The following is a 13,473-nucleotide window of genomic DNA, read 5'->3' as shown; positions in this document are numbered from 1 at the left end:
GTAAGGCACTAAATTACTTTCAAACTGGGATGGTCAACTTATTTAAAATATTTTTAACCTATGTGTATGAGTATTTTGTTTGTATGTATGTTTGTGGACCCCATGCATAAAATGCCTTCAGAGGTCAGAAGAGGACAGTTCCCTATAATAGGAGTTACAGAAGGTTGTACGCCACCATGTGAGTTCTGGGAACAGAATTTTGAAATTCTGGAAGAGAAGCCACTGCTCTCAAATTCGAGTCAATTTTCTGACTGTTAATTTCTTTTTCCATTCCTTATTTTTAGCCTACTGCTTAATATTTTTAAAAAATATAAAAAATATTAATAGGAGACAATCAGACCTTATTTCTGATTTTATAAAAAACATTTTTACTTCTTTTCAGTTTAGTATAGTATATTTTGTCTAAAGGCATATCATATAAACTGTGCTAAATGGAGTTAAGTTCTTTATAGTCTTGGTTTTCTCACATCATTTGTCTTATAGAGGAGATAAAATTTTGCCATTAGATCCCTTTGCAAATATTAAGATGACTATTTAATGGTTAATCCTATATCATATTTATAATATGTATTGAATTGTGTTTGGTTTTTATTGCTTTTTAATATTTTCTTCTTATTTATTTATTTGTTATTTTATTTATTTGCATTTTGAAGGTCCCTTCCAGGTTTCTCTGCCTCAAATACCCAACCTATCCCCTTCACCTCTGAGGGTGCTTTTCCACCCACCTACCCACTACTGCCTAACTGCCCTAACATTCCTCTATGCTTGGGTATCGAGAACCAAGGGCCTCTCCTCCCATTGGTGCCAGATAAGGAAATCCTCTACTACATATGTAGCTGGAGTCATGGTTTCCTGGATGTGTACCCTTTGGTTGTTGGTTTAGTCCCTGGGAGCTGTGGAGGTCCAGTTAATTGATATTGTTGTTCTTCATATAGGGTTGTATTCAGCACCTTTAATCCTACCCCTTACTCTTTTATTGGGGTCCCCATGCTCAGTCCGGTGGCTGACTGCAAGTATCCACATTTGTATTTGTCAGTTACTAGCAGAGCCTCTCAGGGAACATCTATACAAAAAAGAGGTACAGAGCTAAACAAAGAATTTTTAATTGAGGAATCCCAAATGGCTGAGATGTATCTAAATAAATGTTCATTATCTTTAGTCATTAGAGAAATACAAACCAAAATTACCCTAAGATTCTACATCACACCAGTAAGAATATCTAAGTTCAAAAACCCAGGTGGCAGTAGATGTTGGGGAGGATGTGGAGAAAGAGCAACACTTTTCATTGCTATAAGACTGCAAGCTGGTACAACCACTCTAGAAATCAGTCTGGCAGTTCCTCAAAATATTGGAAATAATTTTACCTGAGCACCCAGTTATACTACTCCTGGGCATATACCCAAAAGATGCTCCAACATATAACAAAGACACATGCTCTATTATGTTCATAGCAGCCTTATTTATAATAGCCCGAGTTTGAAACTACCTAATGTCTCTCAACAGAAGAATGGATACAGAAAATATGGTACATTTGCACAATTGAGTACTACTCAACTACTAAAAGAAACAAAAAAAAAAGACTTCATGAAATTTTTGGCAAATAGATGGAACTAGAAAATATCATCCTGAGTGAGGTAACCCAGTCATAAAACACACACACACACACACACACACACACACACACACACACACACACACACACACAAACGCACACACACACACACTCACACACACACACACACACATAGTGTGTACTCACTGATAAGTGGATGTTATTCCCAAATCTTGGAATACCTATGACACAATTCAGATCCCATATGAAGCTCAAGAAGAAGGAAGAACAAAGTGTGGATGCTTCAGTCCTATTTAGAAGGGGGGACAAAATAATCATAGGAGATATGTAGAGAAAAATGAAGGGAAGAAACAGGCAGACTGGATCAGGTGTGGGTGGAAAAAGGGGAGAAGTACAGAGGGTCAGGAAATTGAAACTGAGGTGTGTTGCAAAAATGGATGGAAAACTAGGGTAGCCACTATAAAGTCTCAGATGCCAGGAAAGCATGAGTTTCTACACAACCCAGACTGGAGCTGGGACAGAAGGTTGCTCTTTGAAAACTGACAATGTGGTCCCATTACCATTGACAACATTCATAAAGCTCATTAAACACAGAGAGTTTAAGCTGGTGCCTATTTGGAGCTTTCCCCATTTTAGAGCAGAAAATCCTGCTGTAGACTACAAAAAGAGATATCTGAATACTAACCCTGGCACAGAATCCTTAACCTACAATCTGTTCTGCCTTCAAGACATACATGGGAAATAGTGGTTCAAAACTTTTGGGAATGGCAAAGAAATGCTTGTTTTAACTTGAGGATCCTGCCACAAGAGGTAGCTCATACCCTGCACTGCTTGAATGTCCAGGAAGCAGAGATAGCCCAGATATCTAGGGTAGAACCACATAAACTGGAAAAAACCAACAACCAAAGCCAATGAAATTATTTCTAATGATATTTTGCTGTAATTATAGAGCAGTGCCTTGTTTAGTCATCATCAGAGAGGCTTCCTCTAGCAGTAGATGGGAGTGGGTGCAGAGACCCATAGCCGGAGATTATGAGGAGAGTCTAAATTTGAGGTCTCCATTATGTCCTTTCCCTCAGAAATGGTGAAACAACGAGGGATGAGTATAGAAATCAGAGGTAGTAGAGGGTGCCGGAAAACTGAATCAACTAAAATGATCTCATATGGACTCACAGAGATTGAAGTAGCAAGCATAAAACTTGCATGAATCTGTACCATGTCTTCTGTATATATGTTATGGCTGTTAGCTTGGTGATTTGTGGAATTTGTAACTGTGGGAGTGGGTATGTATTTGACTCATTTGCCTACTCTTGGGAGTCCTACTGGGTTGCCATATCTGGTCTCAATATAACTGCTTTTGATTGTCCTTTTAGATTTTTTTTTGTCCTGTTTGGGTGTCTGATCTTTTCTGAAAAGGAAATGGGGAAAAGTAGATCTGCAGAAGAAAGGAGTTGATAGGACACGGGGAGAACCGGAGGAATGAAAAACTGTGCTTGGAATTTACTGCATGAATGAAGAATCTATTTACAACAGCAACACCAGCAACAGTCATTAAAGAATTAAGGACTGAATTTACTTGGTTCTAGTTTGCCTTGTTAGGTTAAATAATATTCATCTTAGTTTTATATCTCACAAATGATGAAGATATTAGTAAATACATTTCTGAGTCAATTTTAGTAAGCCATAGTATCTATTTAAAATATTCTCACTTATTGTAGTGTATGTTTTCAAAAATCTTTAAGTGATACTATGGAAATCATTGGCTTTGTGATAATGTCCACTTTATTTTTTAAATTTCTTACTTTATTTCTTATACATCTTTCTATCTATTTATCATCTATCTATCTATCTATCTATCTATCTATCTATCTATCTATCTATCATCTATCTATCTATCATATATCTATATATCATCTATCTATCATCATCTATTCTGTAATTTTATAAATACACACTTTCTCCAACTAGGTGCTACCAACAGTGGTCTTGTCCAGCCCCCATTGCTAGCTCTAAACAGGCTGGCACTAATTCCCAAGGCTTGCTTGCTATGGGTACAGACTGGATGAACAATGGGACTCTGGCAGTAAGGAACAGATCTCAGTCCTGCTGGTGTCTGTGAGGGACACAGCTGGTATAGGTATTAAGGAGGAAGTCCTAACTGTATCTTTGGAAGACCAGAAAAGCTATGGGTTATGGTATGAGCGGAGGTACAGACCAAAAGGGTTTACGTGTCATTTTAAGGAAACAAAATTTTATAACAGACCTCCTGATATGGAATACTATTCAACTATTAAAAACAAGGACATTATGAATTTTACAGACACATAGATGGAACTAGAAAATTACTATCCCAAGTGAGGTAACCTAGACCAAAGAGGACATATTTGGTATGTATTTCCTGATAAGTGAATGATATATATCACACAGTCCCACAGGAATTAGACAAGAAGGAAGGACCAAATAATATTGCTTCAATCTCATTTAGAAGGGGACCAAGAGTTTTTGACTGTGGGATGGCATCACCTCCTTCCACTTGATATCCTGACTTTCTACTAGGGGTAGACTACAAGTTCTCTCTCTCCATTCATCTAAGGTACTTCCCTTTGAGTCCTGACAGTCTTTCACCTTCCAGATCTCTGGTACATTCTAGAAGGTATTCCCACCTACTGAGGTTGAATATTTTCATTAATCCTGCTTGTCCTCAAAACTCCTGTTTCCTTACCATCCAATATCTTATTATGTTCCTTTTTTTACTTCACCCTGCTCCCTTCTGCCCAGTTTCTTCCATCCCTCTGCCCCTCTGATTGCCCAATACCTGACCATGTTCCAATATTCCCTGCACCTTGTCTTCACTTTTCTTACCCAGTTCCTTCCCTTCCTTTGCACTCTGCTTTCTTCTCCCTCCCAAATGAGATTGAAGCATCCTCTCTTGGACCTTTTAACTTGTTAACCTTCTTAAATTCTGTGGATTGTGTCCTGGGTATTCTGTACATTTTTGGCTAGTATCTACTTATTAGTGAGTACATACCATACATGTTCATTTGGGTCTGAGTTACCTCACTCAGGATAATATTTTTAGTTCCATCTATTTGCCTGCAAAACTTGTGATGTCCTATTTTCTTAGTAGCTTAATAGTATTTTATTGTGTAACTTAACCACATTTTCTGTATTCATTCTTCTGTTGTGGGGCATATGGGTTGTTTCCAGCTTCTGGCTATCACAAAAAAGGTGTTTATGAACATAGTGGAACACATGACCTTGTGGCTAGTTGGGGTATCTTTTGGGTGTATTTCCAAGAGTGGTATAGCTGGGTCTTCAGGTAGATCTACTTGCAATTTTTCAGGAATCTCCAGATTGAATTCCAGAGTAGTTGTACCAGTTTGCCACCCCACAAGCAATGGAGGAGTGTTCTTCTTTCTCCACATCCTTGCCAGCATGTGCTGTCACCTGAGTATTTTTTAGCCATTTTATCTGGTGTAAGGTAGAAACTCCGGGTCACTTTCATTTTCATTTCTCTAATTACTAAAAACTTTGAACAGTTCTTTAAGTTTTTCTCAGTCATTCAAGATTCCTCTGATGTGAATTTTCTTTTTAGTTCTATGCCCCATTTTTTGATTAGGTTGTTTTTTTTTTTTTTTTTTTTTTTTGAGTTTAGCTTCTTAAGTTCCTTATATATTTTGAATATTATCCCTGTATTCACTGTGGGGTTAGTGAGGACTTTTTCCTCTGTCTGTAGGTTGTGGATTTGTCCTATTGACTCTGTTATTTTTCTTACAGAACATTTTCAGTTTCATAATATCTCATTGCTATCACATTAAAAAAAAAAAAAAAAACAAACAAAAAAAAAAAAAACTCTGACCTAGAATTGTTCTTGTCTAAAAGAATTGCAGGGACAAAATGAAGAAAAGAGTGAGGAACAGGTCATCCAGTTACTGGTCCAAATTGGGATTTATCTCCAGGGGAGGCTTTGAGGCAAGACACTATTACTGATGTTATGGTGAGCTTGCAGATAGGAGCCTAGCATAGTTGCCCACTGAAAGGACCAAGAAACAGCTAAACTAGGTAGATGTAGATACTTTCACCCAACCAACGGGCTGAAGTCAAGAACACCTGTGGTTGAGTTAGGGAAAGACTAGAAGAAGATTAGGAGGAAGGCAACCCCATTAAAGAAAAAAAAACTAACAATTTCAACTAAACTGGACTCCCAAGATCTTTGAGACACTAATCCATAAATTATGCAGAATTTACTAGCTAAGAAAAATCCCCTGACACATATACAGCAAAGGAATTCCTGGTCTGGCCTTAGTGAGAAAAGATGCACCTAATCCTTGAGAGATTTAAGAGTCCAGTTACTGGGGTGGCCTGCTGAGGTTGGAGGGTGGAGGCATTCTCTTGGGGATGGGGGAGGAGCAATTCTCTGAGGAGCTGTCAGAGGGCAGATTGGGAGGGAATTAATGACTAGACTGTATAAAAGGATTAAAGATAACAACAACAACAACAACAACAACAACAACAACAACAACAACAATAATAATAATAATAATAATAATAATGAAGGCCGGCCGCCAAGTAGGATGCTTCAGTCCCACATAGAAGGGGGAACAAAGTAAATTTGTTTTTCAAACCCTCAGTTGTCCTTATCATTCCACATTACTGTATTTATTTCTTGGACTTTAATCAATAATTTATTTTTCATTATTTAACTTCTTTCATCTGTGTGTTTGTCATTTTTTAAGCCTATGAGATTGCTTGATTACAATTGTTCTTTTACATTTTATGCCCTGATATTCTCATGAATAATTTTTCATCTAAGGTAAGTTTTATAGGACTAGTAGTTGTTGAAGGACATTGCCATCTCTTGTCCTTACCTAACAGTTGTGCTCTTATTATTTGATTTGAACTTTTGAACTTGATGTACTGGTTTTGTGTATCATATGAGATTCTACACACTGACAGCTTTTATCTGACCAAGATCAAAAGAGTTAAAAAATTCCAATATGGAGAGGAGAGCAGCTTGTAAGATGCAATCTCCAGCTAAGCAGTTATATAAAATATATAGTTGTTTTGGGAGGAAACACCTTTTACTTTGAGGACTGGCTACTCGAAGATTTCTCATATCTTTTTAGATAACCCGACACTCATGTGCAACTTGGCAGCATTAATTGTACTCACATGGTTACTAATAAAAGAACATGAATTTTAGAAGGGCTATGTACTGGAAGAAACCTTGGGGGATTTGGATGAAGGTAATACGAATAGATATAATGAAGTTACATTGTACACTTATATGAACCATTCAAAAATAAGATATAAGAAAAATAATACTTGTTTCATAGCCCAGATAATTATGCAACATAATGTATATTCCATGTATTTAGGGAGCAGAAGTATAATATTCTTGTTCAAATTTTATGTAAATATAAATTTATGAAATCAGTTCATCTTTTAGTAATTGTATGTACTTATATTAACTACTTCATTATACTTATTCAAATTTGTGCTTTCATATTATTAGAATTCTTATTCTTAGAATTTGGACTATTTGTACATTTAAAATATTCTTAGAATTTCTCATTCTTAGATTTTAGTATATTCACAATGTTTAGAATATGCTGATCAAAATTGCTTTTTGATCACAATGAGTTGACCTACTTTGTCTATGTAAAATTATCTTTTTGTCCTCTCTAGTAATGGTTTTCCATCTGAAACATATAATGTTTAATAGCAACATAGCTGCTGCAGTTTCTCTTGATGTATGTTACTCTATCGTTCATTCTTTCTCCTCTGCCTCCTCCTCTTCTTCCTCCTCCTCCTTCCTCTTCTTTTCCTTCTTCTTCTTTTCCTTCTTCTTTTTGTTCTTTTAACATGGAACCTGTGTTAGACGCTGTTCATGTAGCCAAGAACATAAGACTAAACACAGGAAAATGAAATACAACTGTTCTACTAAAACAATATACCCATAAAATGACTTCCAAGGAATTGCTACACTCATATATCAGTTTCTTTCTTAGGCATCATCAGAGACATTTCTTTCATTAGGAGATAAGAACAAACACAGAGACCAGGACTGGGTAATATGCAGTGAATGAAAAAGCTTGAGGAATCTTAACACACTAATCCTAAATTCCACTAACTTTTTATCTCAGCACCCAGGCAACTATGGAGATGAGGAGGTATAAAGTTTATAAGAGCCACGGGGACCCCACACACCAAGAAATAAGACCTGATGAACACAACACAACTGAAACATATGAAAAAATTATAGTTCATGAATTTATTTAAATAATAAACAATTTAAAGGAAAGTTTTAGTTTGTGCAGTTCAGATAATTGAGAAAAATATATTTGTTTATGCAACAATTTATTTTATTAAAGTAATGAAATCAATATCAAATAATGCCAATTGTTATTTATCTTATCATAAATTTTGTTTAATTTTCCATGATTTTTAAACTCTCCCTATAATGTTTTTGGAGCAAGGTAAAAATTTTAAAAAAGATAATAATGTTGCCCTTTTATAAAGAAGTGAATAAAATGTGGGATATTATAAAGTTGGGAATAACATTTTCTGTTGTTAGAGCAATATTTATCCAAATTTTACAAAATTATTAGATATGAGCATCACAAATGTAATTATTTTTATATTATTTAAAATATTTAAGAACATTGAATAATTTTCTTTTTTATTGCATATTCTCTGTATTTACATTTTAGATGTTATCCCCTTTTCCCCAATTCCATTCTTTCTCCCCCTCCCATTGCCTCCATGAAGGTGCTCCCTCTCCCAACCACCATCTCCCAGCTCAGTGCCTTGGAATTCCCCCACACTGGGTGAACTAGCCTTTCCTAGACCAAAGGCCTCTTCTCCCATTGATGCCAGAGAATGCTATACTCTGCTGCATATGCACCTGGAGCCATAGGTCTCTCCATGAAAGGTCATTGGTTGGTGTTTTAGTCTCTGGAAGCTGGGGTGGGTTTGTTTAGTTAATAATTTTGTTCTTCCCATGGGGTTGCAGACCCTTTCATCTCCTTCAGTCTTTTCTGTAGTCCTTCACTGGGGTTCAGTTGGATGCTGCAAGTATCCACCTCTTTATCAGTGTGGCTCTGGAAGTATGGCACTGAGGCTTCATCCATATCAGGTTACTGCCAGTAAGCACTACATGGCAGCAGCAATAGTGTGTGGGTTTAGTTGCTGCATATGGGATGGATCCCCAGGTGAGGCAGTCTCTGGATGAACTTTTCTCCAATCCCTGCTTCTCTATTTGTCTCTTTATATTCCCCCCATGAGTGTTTTGTTCTCCCTTCCAAGAGAGACTGAAACATCTACCTTCTGGTCTTTCATGGCTTTTGAAAAAATTTTCAAATAGTTTAGTGGTATGTATTATTGAAGCTTTCAATTCCCAGAATTATATTAAAGCTATTACATAGTAAAATACTTAAACTAATTTTACACGAAAGTTAAATACCCCAAATTTTAAGCTCTCCTCCTTTTATTAAAATGTCATCTTAAAATATTTATGGTAGATTTCCTGGGTATTAAGTATTTACCTTGTGATTCATGAAATAGCCTTTTACTCTCTTTAGAGAATGTTTTATATCTTTATTTCTCAATGTATAAATGGCTGGATTTAGAAGAGGTGTAACCACAGAATAAAACACAGCAAGAAATTTGTCAAACCAGTTGATATTGAGGGGCCAAACATAGATGAAGATGCAGGGCACAAAAAGGAGTATCACCACAGTGATGTGGGCAGTGCATGTGGACAGGGCCTTAGATGCCCCAGTCTTAGAGCTCTGATGAACAGTGATGAGGATATAAGTATAGGACATAAGCAACAGAACAAAGCAAGTTACAACCACAACCCCACAGTCAGCATTTACTAAAGTATCCAAATCATGGGAATCTGTGCAGGCTAGGTTGATTACCAGAGGTATGTCACAGAAAAAACTGTCTATTTCCAAAGGGCCACAGAGAGGTAGTTGCAAAACTGGTACAAGTTGACTCAAGGCATGCACAAAGCCAATTGTCCAGGAAATCAACACCAGTGCAGCACATTTTTTCAGGTTCATAATGGTGAAGTAGTGGAGAGGTTTGCAAATGGCCACATAGCGATCATAAGCCATAACCAGCAAAAGCACCATCTCTGCTGCACCAATGCAATGATCAAAGAAGACCTGGGACATACATCCTTCAAAGGAAATGGTCTTGTTTTCCCTGAGAAAGTCTGTGACCATTTTTGGAGTGGTAACTGAGGAAAGCCATATATCAACAAAGGACAGGTTGGCCAACAAGAAATACATAGGGGAATGGAGATGGTGGTCAATGGTTATTAAGATCACAATGACAATATTTCCTGACAGAATGAGCAGATAAACTATCAAAAATATCACAAAGAGCAAGACCTGAAGGTTCTGTTAGTGGGAAATTCCCAAAAGCACAAATTCTGATACCACACTCTCATTTACTTCATTCATTTTGTCCTAAGAAACCACCTGCAGAGAAAGAAAGATGATTGTAGGGGTGTGGAGGACAAATTACTTATATAATTTAACATTCACTTTCAAACTTAATATCTATAAATCACATAAATGTAAGGAGAATTCTTCACCATATATAAATGTCACTACTCTACAATAAAAGATCATGAGCCATGGTTAACCTTCATCATAGCAGAACATCAAATTAAATTTATATGATTATTGTTTCACAAATGTTCTCTGTATGAGGGTAGACAAGAACAGGCCAGAAAGCTGAGAGGTTACAAATGGTTATGTCTTTTCTAGGAGGGAGATTTTTTTTTTCCTACTTGTTCAGTTTAAAATAATTCTCAATGTGGAGCAGTCAACAGTTATTCTACCATATGACAAAAACTAAATCTTATTTTTGGGGAAGTGATTATTAATTACACTGAATTTCAATGCACTGGATTGTTATAGTTTTCTGTTTTTATTACTATAAATAGTGGTTCTTTTAGACTACAATGCAGTTCCTTTAATAGTGCTTTATAACATTACATTTTTATCTTACTCCACTGAAGAAAATGTGGTCATAACGATTATGAGAGAACCTATAGAATACTATATAGGATACTCAAGCACATGGCTGGGAGGTGAACATCATGTTCATATTTACTATAATTTAAAATGTATCAGGAAACTTAATTGGACAATTAAGCTCATTAACAAAAGATATTAATACAGATGAATGTAAAAATAGATTAGTTGAACATAAAGACAATTCAGATACAAACTTCAACATTACATAAAATTTAAGACTATAATTAAAACGTTTATTTTAAATATCAGTAAATACTAAGAAATCACTATACTGTATAACACTCACAAGTTTTATCATAAATTATGCATTCACCTACTATATTTTCATCTATCATCTATTATCTCTGATCATTATCTACATTGTCATTTACCTGTTTTTATTCAATTTGTAACATTTATTTATTGATATATGCTATTACTTGAAAGATAATAATACAATACTTCAAGCACACATATAAACAAACAAACAAACAAACAAATAAATAAATAAATAAATGACGTCTTTGACTTTAGTCTTGGGTTAAGTTGAAGTTAAGCATCTAGTAGAAATTAATTATTTATATCAAAATATAAGTGTCTCTATTGACAGGTAATACTGACAATAGTTAAGCTGCATGGGGGATATTATATATAAATTTTCTCTCTGCCTTCAGCAAAATGTGTGGCTTACCTATGGTATCCTTTGAAATACTCAGGGTGTAGAAATGGAGAAGCTGACCTTCCTGTATAATGTGCTACTTCACCTTCCCATTTTCTGAGGACTCAGAAGCATGCACTAAGGAGAAAGAGAAATAAATCAGTCAAAACATTTGCTATGGCAAAATTTTTACATTAGATAGTAATTTTTAAAATTCAAAACAAACCCACTTTTTATAATAAAGAATTGCCATTTTTCTAATGAAAATATTTTGATATTATACCAAATATGTTTTTGGTCCTTGTAAAGGCAGAACAATCTGAACCCCACTACAAACTTCGTTTATTATCCGTTTGAGAAAATTTTAAAAACACAATTTTTGTATTCTAGAATAATTTGTAGCAATAGTAGTCAAGGGTAGAAAATTGTATGCATGATAAAGGAATTTCTTTAAAAAAGTAAGAATGTGCATTCTTTTGATACATTTGAGCAGGTAAACCATAACATGTAAAAATAATGTTTTTGAAATTACTGTGGAATGGTTCCACCACTCTGTCAACAGCTATCTGCATGTAATATACTTAATAGCTTGAGCATAGATTTTAAAAATATATTATTTAGATCTGGTCAAATCACTATCACTTTTTAACATTAAATCCCTGTCCTAAACACTTCTCTTTTTAGATAGTGAGCTATAAGCATGTAAATAGAAAAGTTATATGCTATAACCTCTAAAATATTCTTTACAGTAATCATATATTAGAACTTAGACAATGTAGATCTGTGTGGTATACATTGATATGGTAAGGAGCATATTCCAGTAGCTCATACATGACTTCATTTCTTCTCATGTTCCTTTCATTTTATTCCTGCAATAATTACGTTTCATATCATGCCTCACGAGATTGGTGACCCATTTTACATCTCTATTCTGAAAGCTATCTTACATAGTAATAATACCTGACATAAAAAAGCCCTATCATGTTAAATGGTAGTAGCTGTGAAGAATAGATGTGTTTTGCTTCTATGGTTTATCAAGCTAATAAAAATTATCTGATGTATACATAAGCATATTCTAGAGGGCATGCTTCATTGTGGTGTGGGAACTGGTAGTAAATCACAGAATTTTAGATATAGTACAAGATAAGAAGAACATGTATTATTTTCTAATTTGTAACCAAGTCAAGAAATAATTGTTAATGCCAATCATAGTAGTTGTTGGTAAAACAGATACACTTATATTTTCAGAGTTGTATTAAAGAAGAGAGTCAGAAAGATGGTCTAGCTTACCAGGCTCAATATTTTGTAATATTTCAGATTTTCTTCCTCTGTGCTGTGTCCATGTGAATACAACCATGTTGTATAAAGAGAGTGTCTTGAAATAATTTTCTGTAGTCCTGACTTTTAATTACCACCTAAATTTGTCCCATGGGCAAGACTCACCCAACCTTTCTTCTGAACAAAACAGAACCCTGTGGGTAATTATCTTGGACATCTCTTTGGGGTATTTTTTTTTTTTGTTAAGAATAGTACCAAGTACTGCATCTTTATGAAACACAAGAGCCACATGCAAAAATATGAGCAAGTTCAGAATTTAAAATTAGTAAAGTAATAGGATTTTTTCTGAGATCAACAAATGCCAGAGGGGTACCTTATTCACATTTGATCCTCTACCCTCTACATAGTCAAGAGTCCATAAAATTTTTGTTTCCAATTTTAAGAGAAGCCACATATTGTGTGTTTTGTTTTACTATAACAATGTGGTTTATTAATACATGATGAAGTTGTCTCAAATAGTCAGTCAATGCTGATCACATAGAGGTTGTATTTCAGTATATTCTCTGATAACTTGCTATGTTGGGATATATGAACTTAACTTTCAAATTATTTAGACCCCATAAAGTTTAAAAAAGGATATTGACATGTATGTGTGTGTGTGTGTCTCAAACATTTATTTTGACTGTGTGTCTACATGCATTTACAGAAGCATCTTATGTTTAAAACAGCTTTATTATAATAAACCATTTAACTACTATTTATATGTAATTTAATTGGATGCCTTTATCTATCATCTCCTTTTTTGTCTATTTATATTCTTTTATCTCAAGCTGACTAATATTAACATAGCTGCTACAGATTCTTTTGATGTATGTCACGATCACATGCATTTCTCATTTAGGTTTTTGATGAAACTCATTCTGGATATT

General features: G+C 35.0%; 1 pseudogene across 1 annotated transcript; it reads right to left on the bottom strand.

The window, feature by feature from the left end:
* Positions 1–9,108: 9,108 nt before the first annotated feature.
* Positions 9,109–10,047, bottom strand: LOC308431571 (olfactory receptor 4K3-like; annotated as a pseudogene). The gene has a single exon. The product of its transcript is annotated as an olfactory receptor 4K3-like (transcript).
* Between the last annotated feature and the right edge of the window lie 3,426 nt (positions 10,048–13,473).

This window comes from Micromys minutus (genome assembly GCF_963924665.1).
Source record: "Micromys minutus genome assembly, chromosome: 17".
Lineage (NCBI taxonomy): Eukaryota > Metazoa > Chordata > Mammalia > Rodentia > Muridae > Micromys > Micromys minutus.
The sequence above is the reverse complement of the archived record's forward strand: the minus strand, read 5'-3'. Positions and strand labels throughout refer to the sequence as shown.